The sequence below is a fragment of the Sinohyriopsis cumingii genome, chromosome 4 (assembly GCF_028554795.1).
Source record: "Sinohyriopsis cumingii isolate HCF-2022 chromosome 4, ASM2855479v2, whole genome shotgun sequence".
NCBI lineage: Eukaryota > Metazoa > Mollusca > Bivalvia > Unionida > Unionidae > Sinohyriopsis > Sinohyriopsis cumingii.
Genome location: NC_142964.1, coordinates 61,658,825 through 61,670,484, shown reverse-complemented (window position 1 = coordinate 61,670,484; position 11,660 = coordinate 61,658,825).

Sequence of the window (11,660 nt, the reverse complement as noted above, 5' to 3'; positions counted from 1 at the left end):
TTTCAAGATTTGTCCAAAGAACTAACCAGTATGAAATTCTTTCTATGTAATGTCTCGCCTGCTTCGTGAAATATTACAAACCCTAAACTTACCATAGCCACTTAGCGAAAAAGTAGTAATTACAAAAACAATTTCCTTTCTATGGTTAGTAACATAAAACGAGAAACAAGTGAGTGGGCAGACATCAAGTTTCATAATCATAACATGTAATAGTTACGCTTTCAAGATACATGTATCGTCTGCCAATCGTCACTATAAATTACTTTTCTCGATAGGTAGTCGTACCCACCAATGAGAACGTACTATCTAGCAAGAGCTCGTTATGAGTGGTCAGCGATCAATTTAAATTTTACACGTGAGGTACAATGCAAACCGGTGTATCTGCGCAAATAAGCGTATCTGACGTACTCGGTCAATGTAATTATAATCGCACCTAAGAGTGTCTATCAGTATAATTGTAATCACTGGACACATCTACACCACCCCCACCTCGAGTAGTCAAACGTTTAAACTGACCGATGTAGATGTACAGGCACTGCAAAGCCATGTATAACGGAAGAATGGTGTCCATAAAGCAGATAAGGTTAACTATTTTAGCAAATTAGTGTTATTAATTTTTCATAAAAATCATGTTTTAAAACCTCTGTTTTGCTGTTGTTGTTGTTGTTGGGTTTAACGCCATTTTTCAGCACACGATAGGCTATGCATGGCGGCCAGTATTAATGGTGGAGGAAGAACCCTGGAAAACCCCGGGAAGAACCACCGACCCACGAAAAGCTGCTGGCAAGCTTTCTCACATACCCACATTGGCCGAATCCTAGACTCGAACCCACGCAGATAGAGGTGAAATGGCAGTGATCCGTAACGAAGCTCTGTTTTGCACAATTCCATCTATTATTTGAAGCCCTACACTTTCATTTATGTTGGTTTCAATGTAAACCCGCTATTCGGACGAGAAGCAGGACCAACCTTAGGCCGATTGGACCGATCTGGCCCGATACAAAGTTATCATATGACTTCATAACATACGGGTACCGTAAGATCATCCGCCATTTTGTGGATCGATGATTTTGTTTCGTGTGGCTGTTCATCATTGAATAGAATTTGCAGTCGCACAATGGTTAATACATGCTGGGTCAAAGGTTGTACAAACCGTGCATATGATTCAATGAAACGTAGTTTTTCTATTATATATATTGTGAGGAAATTTGAAGGAAACGAAAACGTTAGGTGAAGAGAGACGACGGTATGGTTGGCAGAAAAGACCTGTCGTAGAAGTATTCAAAAATCTGCTCAGACCACTTTATTCAAGGTACTTACATGGAATGTTGTACAGATTATTATCATTATTAATATTAGTAATAAAAGTATATATATATATATATATATATATATATATATATATATATATATATATATATATATATATATATATATATATATATATATATATATATATATATATATATATATATTTATATATATAAGCCAGATGTTTCTTACAGTGAATAACACACAGAAACGTAGAAATTTGAAACCCAGGAAGAATATGAAAACCGTGGAAACAGATATGGAAAGGTACAAACTGATCAGTCATTAGCATGTCAACACTGTTTGCCTTATATATTGTATCATTTCCTGTCTGACCAATGTTACTCTGTTTAATACAGTACATTATATTCATAACGAAATAAGAAATTATCAGGATATAGACCACACTGTCATTTCATAATATTTATTTACTAAGGTTTTACTTTTCTAATAGTAATTACGTTGTTAATATTTAAGATAACATAATGTTCCATTTATAAAACAAACTAACAGCTGCCTTTGCTACGATTTCCTTAAATGTGTAAAAATAAAGAAGAAAGTTGATATGTTGTATAATCAGTGGTGTAGTGCTAGATAGAGAAAGGAACACCATTCCCACAGTACTACACCCCTGGTTGTACTCTCCTATATTCTATTTGATAGAGCTTCAGGCTTAAACATTTTTGAATTACTAGTACAATTGAAAGCAACACAGACAGAAGACCAGAGAAGAACATGACATAGCTAAAGTGTTGCTGGATTTGCAGCATTGTCATGAAACATCTTTTGCCCAGGAAGTGGATGAATCTGCTGATCACATGGGCAATTTTATTTATTCTTTTACAGTCAAGGAAAGATGGAACCAGATCAAGAACTAACACCAAAGACAAACTCCATTAGCCTGAGCTTAGTTGATAGTGAAATTCAACACCTGATTACTGAAAATAGACTGTTTCAAGATAAATTAAGCAGCTACAAAATGAATGAGGAATCATTTTGTGATAATAAAGATAAAGGTAAATATTACAATGGAATGCCGAGCTACATGACCCTGATGACGCTGCTTGAATTTGTTGCTTCATACATTCCAACCAGTAGAGGAGTAGAATTTGGGAAATTTGAAAAATTCATAATGACAGTAATGAAAATTAGTCTCCACTTGCAAGATATTGCATATAGATTTCAGGTATCAACATCAATTGTGTCATTTTTAAATGTTATTCATGTTTTATATTTTAGATTAAAGCCTCTTTTGTTTTGGCCCGAGAGGGAGGAGCTTCAGCCTACCATGCCCATGTAATAAAGGTAAAACTTTGGTGGAAAAGTCGCCGTCATTATTGGCTGTTGAAATATTTATAAGATACCTAAAGACCTAATGGAGCGAGCTCAGACTTGGTCATCATACAAGCACAACAACACCATAAAATTTCTTATTTGCATTACAGGCATTATTGGCATTGGAAGGTATTGTGTTAGCAGACTGGGGATTAAATATTTCAGACAGTATTGGAATGTACTGTGCTAAAGTTATTACCCCTAGTTTTACAAAGGGGAAATCACGTCTAATATTGATGTAGAAAATAGTAGAAAAAATTGCACACTTGCGAATTCATTTGGAACGTGTATTCAGTCTGGTGCGGAATAAGTAAACCATGCTCTAAGGAAAGCTCCTAATTGATTTCCTCATGAATGAAAAAGGATAAAAGCCAGTTACCGACAAAATTGCTATTGTTGCATGTTGCCTTACAAATATTTGCGAATCTGTTCTTCCATAAGGATTTGTGAAATAATCAGATTTATTATATATATACGACGTTAAAAGTCTTTATTTTTGTATGTCTCATAGCTTTGTATGCGAAATATTCTTAAACAATTATGTCGCCATTAAATATTTGTCAATAACGGATCATTATTTTATGTTCTTAATTCTATTCTTTCTGGCTTATGTTGTTCTTTAGTTTAGTTCTGCTGGTTTTAGACTTGAAGATATGGATAGTTAGTCCATCTGTTACCATTAGCTGGTTTACGCCACTCCTCCTAAACAAGATGGGTGATTGTCATTGCATGTTAGGCACACATTCATCCAATAGAATGATTGGTCATACTGAAATTGTGTTTCTCAGACAGCCAATCTGGTTGCCACAGTGGCCATCATGTAATTATTGTTACCACAACTCTGTATATATGGTCATAATAATGTGTGCTATTGAATAAGCAAGTTATATAGAATACAGACAGAATAGAAAACACATTTGTACAAGGGAATGCGTTATTCGCTTTTAATTAATATATTAACATGCATGAATATAAATAAGTGCTAGATAACACTAAACACTCATCACAATATATAGCCCTCCCCCATGACACTGTCATTCCGTACAAGCACCACAATGTGCTTGTATATCAAGTCATGTTTATTTTACATGCAAATGTCCTGAGAATGGCCTTCTAACACCTTTTAGGCTTTTTGGCTTTACTGTCATACACTAGACGACATTATTGACAACAGTATGATCATTTTGGTGCTCTAGTCGTATTAATGCACCTAAAGTGAAACCATTTCAGTCTGCAGTTTTCATTATCATAACCGACAACATCATCACTAAAATCGAAACCATTGTACATGTATTTAATAAATAAAAGGAGTTTTTACAATTCCGTGACAGCTGGAATGGACATTCAGTCGAGTCGCTCGAGCTGTTATTGATTGAATCTAACCTTGTGTGAACAGACATAGAACGCACACCTAAGGAACAACACTGGACACTACGAATGAAAACTCTTGGGAAGTTTGGTCTAAACGAAAAAGAAACATCTAACCTTCCCGTTGCTGTCTTACCAAAGTTACAACCAGTCATCAGTTTTGTACCTGACGCAAATTTTGCGCTAATATCTACTTAAGTAAAACATTTTTTTAATGATTTTATTGTTCATTTTTATTTTTTTATTTATTTATTTATTTGTTAATTTATTTTTATTATTGTTATTATTATTATTATTATTATTATTATTATTATAGTTCTTCTTCTTTATCCCAATACACAAGTATCTTAACATCTTTCTTTCAGAACCCCCTTGCTTAACTCCCTCTCTCTCTCTCTCTCTCTCTCTCTCTCTCTCTCTCTCTCTATATATATATATATATATATATATATATATATATATATATATATATATATATATAATGTATGTGTGTGTAATTTCTTTAACAAATCCTGTCGATGGCGTTGATCTCTCTTGTTTCGTCCTTTGTTCACGACCCAGAATTTGATCAAAATACACCTTTTCGCTATGTGATAGACACAAGAACTACTATTTTTGCACAAGATTCTATTTATTGTATGTCTTCCTGTAAATTGTCTCAAGTCATCTTAGCATGTAAGAGCCCAGGTTTTTCGTAGATTTTGAGTGAAGTGTTTAATTTGTATATTTAAGTTGTTTCGACCCTGACAAAGAGCTTGTTTAGCGCGAAACGTTGGTATATATATATATATATATATATATATATATATATATATATATATATATATATATATATATATATATATATATATATATATGTATGTATGCATCCATGTATGCATGCATTCGTGTATGTATGTATGTATGTATGTATGTATGTATTGCGTGTTTGATAACCGTCATGTCTAGTCTTAGTTAGCAGCCTCTGTATGTCCTTGGAAAAAGCACGTTGTTCCCGTTCCCTCTATTATATGCTGTAATAAACGTAATGTTTTAGTATTTTTACAACAGAGGAGTCTTCTCATTTTCGCTATTTTTCTTAGTTTTAAATTTTACCATACGGAGACAACCAACGTCTTGTCTGGACGGATATCGAACCAGCGATCCTTGGATTATATTAACAGTTTCTATCAACTGAGCTATCTAGGCTCCGTTTCTCATAGGAATACATTATTTGATACGTAATCATACGTGGCAGCTGATATGTGCACAAATTGTCTAGAAGCAATAAAATGATTTTATTGGCAAATAAACCTTATTCTGGATCAAAATTGATATTGATTACTAACTTGTACTTCATTAATAATTTATCATTCCACTTTTCAACACAAAGATTAAATTCTTATTTTATTATGTCCTCAATTATTCCCCCACAAATCAATTAGATGTATTGATTGTTTCTTGTTAGTGTAGACACAGCGGCAGATTTGTTAATCTACAGATATGAGGATTTATTTAAACGAGTTTCACTTTTGGAATAAGATTTTAAGAAAATAAAATTTGAAGTACAGTTATAAATATAGAGAAAACTTGACGTTTCAAGTGTAATAGAGAATTACTGATATCGTAATTATTCCTGTCACTGCCATGATGATGATGATAATTATTTTTTATCATTATTTTATCATTATTATTATTATTATTATTATTATTATTAGTAGTAGTAGTAGTAGTAGTAGTAGTAGTAGTAGTAATAGTAGTAGTAGTAGTAGTAGCAGTAGTAGTAGTAGTAGTATCATTAGTAATAGTAGTAGTAGTTTTATTTTTGTCATGTTGAACAGCCCTGACGACGATGATGACGATGACGACGAATACGATGACGATATTTTAGGCTGGTCTCTTCTTCTAATCAAGCCATTTATTGTGAGGTTGGTTCTCAAGGACCTTTGGTAGCATTTTCGATGTCCGGGTAACTGTTCCTTTAAGTGTGTTTTGGCTTACCGTTTTCCAGGTTGGTTCTGGTTTTGCTGTATGTATGATGTTAAGTTGGGTTTCTCTCTTTGCAGACTAATGTACTCGTGTCAATCTGGATGTTAAAGTCCCAGACAATTTTCACCTTGCTGATAGTCATCATTATATTGGTCTTGCGATCATAGAAATGCCTAGTAGGAGAAGAAGGATAATTTGTTTTGGTAAATCCAACATGCAGTACATAGAAATATGGATACAATCATTAAATATAAGCAATATTTAAGACGTAGAAAACACTGGATGAACGTCACAGATAACACGTTCGATAATACATACAAAATAATGCATTATGAAACATTATACAAAACAGGTACATAGTACACCAGGACGATAACACGTATTCAATAATACATGCTTACACATTATACAAAATAGGTACACGTTACACCAGTACGATAACACACATACAGTAATACATGCCAACAAATTATTTTTAAAAAAAAACATATAACACCAGTACGATAAACACATATATCATGCCAAAACATTATGCAAATCAAGCACACATTACACCAGTACGATAAAACACAATGTTTGGCGTACGGGAGTGTATTTTAGGTGTAGCATCTCTGGTGGGGGAGCAGTCGTGAATCCTTTGGGGTAGCTCGCCCACATTTGGTACCCACATGCATCCAGCTCTCACCTGTGGCTCCAAGAAGCTGTAACATGCGCACCAGCCACACCCCGGTAAACCGCTTGGACTGGCGGGATAAACCAGGTGAGGGTAGCCAACAGGATTTTAACCTTTGCTGAGTACGGCTTGCCTACCCAAGTATGTGAAGACTGGATTCGGCAGACTGCGCGGAAGAAACCAATAGAAACCAATAGCTAGTTCAACGGAAGGAAAGGCGATTCCCAACAACGCGCTGTGGAGAGGAAAGAGCAGGACGAGGCATGTAGGTAGTCCTGGTCATCCACTGCTTCTGTTTCCATCTCCAGCCGTCTTGGCCTTGTTTTGCCACTGGATCCAGATGGTCTTGGACGAGAGAGTGAGGTCGACGATGCGCAACTCTTCCTCACTTTAAACCAAGTCAACGAGCAAGTCACTTGGTCATCCTTCTCCCCAAAGTCATGTGGCGACGGCCAAGTGACGAAGCGGCAGGTTTTGGGTACACTGGCAGCAGTAGCCGCAAATCTGCACACAGGTGGCTCAGGCCATATGGTCGTTCTTCACTAACAATTACCAGCAGTGGAGTGCGACAGCCCCCAGGCCGACTGAGCAGCCCGTTTTAGGATTCGCACTGCTCACCTCCATGGCATGAGGAAGGGGCTAGAAAACTGCCCTAAAATTGCGTGCTCCATCCTTCCCTAACCAGCTAACCATGGTTGGAGGAACCTCTACATCAGCGGTGGAAACACGACAAAGAAAAAGATGAAAATCATTCCTCTCACCCTAGGCACATGAAATGTGCGCATACTTTTGGACAAAGTGCTTACTGACCTCAGAGGCTAACAGCCCTGACTGGCAGGGAGCTAGCCAGATATAACATCGATATTGCAGCCTTAAGTGAAACCTGCCTTATAGGAGAGGCGACTTTTGTGAACGGGGCCCTGGGTAAACCTTCTTTTGTTGCTGTAGAGGAAGTGAGGAGCGACGTGAGGCTGGAGTAGGTTTTGCAGTGAAGACAGATTTTTTTTTTTACAAGCTAGCTGAACTTCCAAAGGGTGTGAATGACTGGCTTGTGACCATGAAACCCCAACTGTCGAATGGAAGAAGGATGTCACCATACTCAGTGCCTACGTTCCAACCATGGCCAATCTAGATGAAACAAAGGACAAATTGTAAGAACTCCACTCTATCGCAACCCTTGTTTCCATATCTGACAAGCTCATCATCCTTGGTGGCCTCACTGCAAGAGCTGTCTCTGACAATATCTCCTGGGAAGGGGTCATTGGAAAGTATGGTGTTGGCCGCTGAAGCAGCAATGGTCTTCAATTGCTTCAGACCTGCGCAGAGCATGAATTGCTCATCACCAACACAGTCTTCCGCCTTCCAACCCGCAACAGGACGACATGGATTAATCCCCAATCTAAGCACTGGCATCTCATTGATTATGTGATAGTCAGGAAGAGAAATAGGCAGGATGTATGGGTGACCAAGTCCACGTGTGGCGCACAATGTTAGGCTGACCACCAACTTGTAGTCCTCAAGCTCAACATCCTTGCCCAACCTAACATACGCCAGCAAGGCAAGAAGATTCCAAAACGGCTGAACATTGTCAAGCTGAAGAACTCGAACTCCAAATCGACCTATGTCAGCACTCTAGAAAACCATCTTCAATCTACCCTTCTGTACACCCAGAATGTAAAGGCGGCATAAGCGACCCTTAGAGGGCTGGTCTGCAACACCGCCACCGAGATCTTAGGGCCTTCCCCTAGAAGCACAGGACTGGTTTGATGAGAATTACGAAAACATCAGGCAGCTGTCGGATGAAAAACATCGCCTCCACAAAGCATACCTAATTGATCCAAAGTCCACTTCAAAGAAAGATGCCTCCAATAACATCCGCAGGACTGTTCAACAGAAACTATGGCATATGCAGGACTCCTGGCTAAATAACCAAGATGATGAGATCCAACGCCATGCTGTAAAGTATGCTAAGAAGAGGATTTATGATGCGCTGAATGAAGTATATGGCCCATCAACATCATCATCATCAGGATCATCCCCTCTCCTCCGTGCGGATGGGAACACACTGATCACAGACAAAGAGAAGAACCTCGAAAGGTGGGCTGGGCACTTCAACTGTGCCCTGAACCGCCCAACATCCATCAATGATGAGGCCATTGATAGGCTGCACTATGTGCCAGTCAATGAATTACTGGATACCCACCAACCCTGTTAGAGACCCAGACAGCAATACCTCTCCTCTCTAGTAGCAAGGCTCCTGGCTCAGACTCAATCTTAGCAGAGATATATAAGGAAGGCAGTGCAGCTCTGACTGAAAAGATCCATCAGTTGTTTTATCTCATATGACAAAAAGAGACGATCCCACAGGAATTCAAGAATGCTGCTAGTATACACCTGTATAATAGCAAAGGAAATCTTCAGGCTTGTGACAAATACCGAGGTATCTCTTTGCTCTCCATCGCAGGCAAGATGCTCGCCAGGATTCTCCTCAACCGTCTCACGTTACACCTTGACCATGGACTCCTACCAGAAAGCCAGTGTTCATTCAGAATGGAGCGTTTAACTTTCGAGATGGTGTTTGCTGTTTGGCAGTTGCAAGAGAAAAGGCAAGCGCAGAATATTGACCTTTTCTCTATCTATGTCTGCTTGACAAAGGCTGTAGATATTGTTAGCAGAGAGGGCGTGTGGAAAATCATGGTCAAGTACGGATACCCAAGTAAATTTATCACCATGGTGCAGCAATTCCACGATGGTATGGAAGCTACAACAATTGTGAGACATCAGATCCCTTACCTGTCACAAACTGAGTGAAGCAGAGCTGTTTACTGGCACCAACACTTTTCAGTCTCATGTTCTCAGCCATGCTCACTGATGCCTTCAGAGATGGCGACGTGGGAATCAGCATCAGATAAGTAATTCATGGCAGACTGTTCAACCTCAGGAGGCTCCAAGCAAAAATTAAGGTCACAACATACATCATTAGAGACTTTCTATTTACTGATGACTACACCCTCAACGCTGGCTCTGAAGCTGACATGCAAAGCAGCGTCGACAAGTTCTCTGTTGCTTGCACAAATGTCAGCCTTGCGATCAACAGAAAGAAGACTGAAATAATATATCAGCCAGCACCTAGGCAAACCTTATGCTGAGCCAAAAATCACAGTCAACTGAAGATGGTAAGAACAGGTGTCATAAATTCAGTATTTACTGAAAAGGCTAGCATTTCGTTAAACAAAATACAATTTTCTGAAATCAATATTACGGAAAATTCATTCATCAATTTCAGTTTGTTCGGTTAAGTAGGAATTTAATATAACTTTAGATCAGTGTTTGTTTGTAGTACTTGCAATATTATGTGATAATCCATTCCAGACTTGTATTGCATCATAATACGCTACTTACATTTGATGCTACATTATTGTATATTTGTTGTCGTTAGTGCCATATTAATGATGGTGTCTGATACTTTAGGGATATCACCAGATAAATATGTTGGATGTTGTTGCCTGATACTCGAGCAAAATTACTAGATAAATATGATGGACGCTGTTTTCTTATACTCGAAGAAAATTGCTCGATTCATATGCTGTTTGCTGCTGTCTGTTACTCAAAGGAAATTAATAAATATGTTGGACGCTGTTTTCTGATAGTATAGGAAACTTACTAGATGCAAATGCTGGATGCTGTTTTCAGATGCTATAGGAAACCTACGAGATAAAAATGATGGATCTTGTCCTATGTTATAGGAAACTTACGAGATAAAAATGCTGGATGCTGTTGTCCGATACTATAGGGAACTTACTAGATACAAATGATGCATGCTGTTGTTCGATAGTATCGGAAACTTGCTATATGAAAATGCTGGATGCTGTTGCCCGATACTATAGGAAACTTACTTGATAAACATGCTTGATGCTGATGTCGGATACTCTAGGACAATTGTCAGATAAATACGCTTGATGCAGTTGCTGGATACTCTAGGGAAATTATTAAATTAATACGCTTTATTCCGTATCGGATACTCTACGAATATTATTAGATGAATACGCTTGAGGCAGTTCTTGGATACTCTAGGGAAATGCTGTTGTCGGATACTCTAGGAAAATTACTTGATAAATACGCGTGATGCTGTTGTCGGATTGTCTAGGGAAATTATTAGATAAATACGCTTGGTGCTGTTGTCGGATACTCTATGGAAATTATATGATAAATATGCGTGTTGATGTTGTCGGATTGTCTGTGGAATTTATTAGATAAACAAACTTGTGCTGTTGTTGGATATTCTAGGGAAATTATTAGATAAATACGACTGACAGTGTTGTCGGATTCTCTAGGGAAATTATTAGATAAATAAGCTTGGTGCTGTTTTAGGATACTCTAGGAAAATTATTAGATAAATACGCTTGGTGCTGTTGTCAGATACTCTAGGAGAATTACTATATAAATATGTCTGATGTCGTTTATTCTAGGGAAATTATTAGATAAATACGCGTGATGCTGTTGTCGGATTCTTTGGGGAAATTATTAGATAGATACGCTTTGTGCTGTTGTCGGATACTCGTGGACAATTATTAGATATATACGCGTGTTGCTATCGTCAGATTCTCAATGGAAATTATTAGATATATACGTTTAATGCAGTCGGATTCTCTAGGGAAATTATTAGATAAATACGCTTGATGTTGTTGTCGGATACTCTAGGAAAATTAGATAAATACGCCTAATGCTGTTGGTGGACATTCTAGGGAGAATTATCAGATAAATTCGCTTGAAGCTGTTGTCTGATACTCTCGGTCAATTATTAGATAAATACGCTTGATAGTTATGGTCAATTATTAGATAAATACGCTTGATGCTGTTGTCGGATACTCTAGGAAAACTGTTAGATAAATATTCTTGATGCAGTTGTCTCATTCCCTAGGGAAATTATTAGATAGATATGCTGAATGTTGCCGTTTAAAATGTGGTATAAATTGTTTACCATATTTGCTTATCTCCCTTTTAA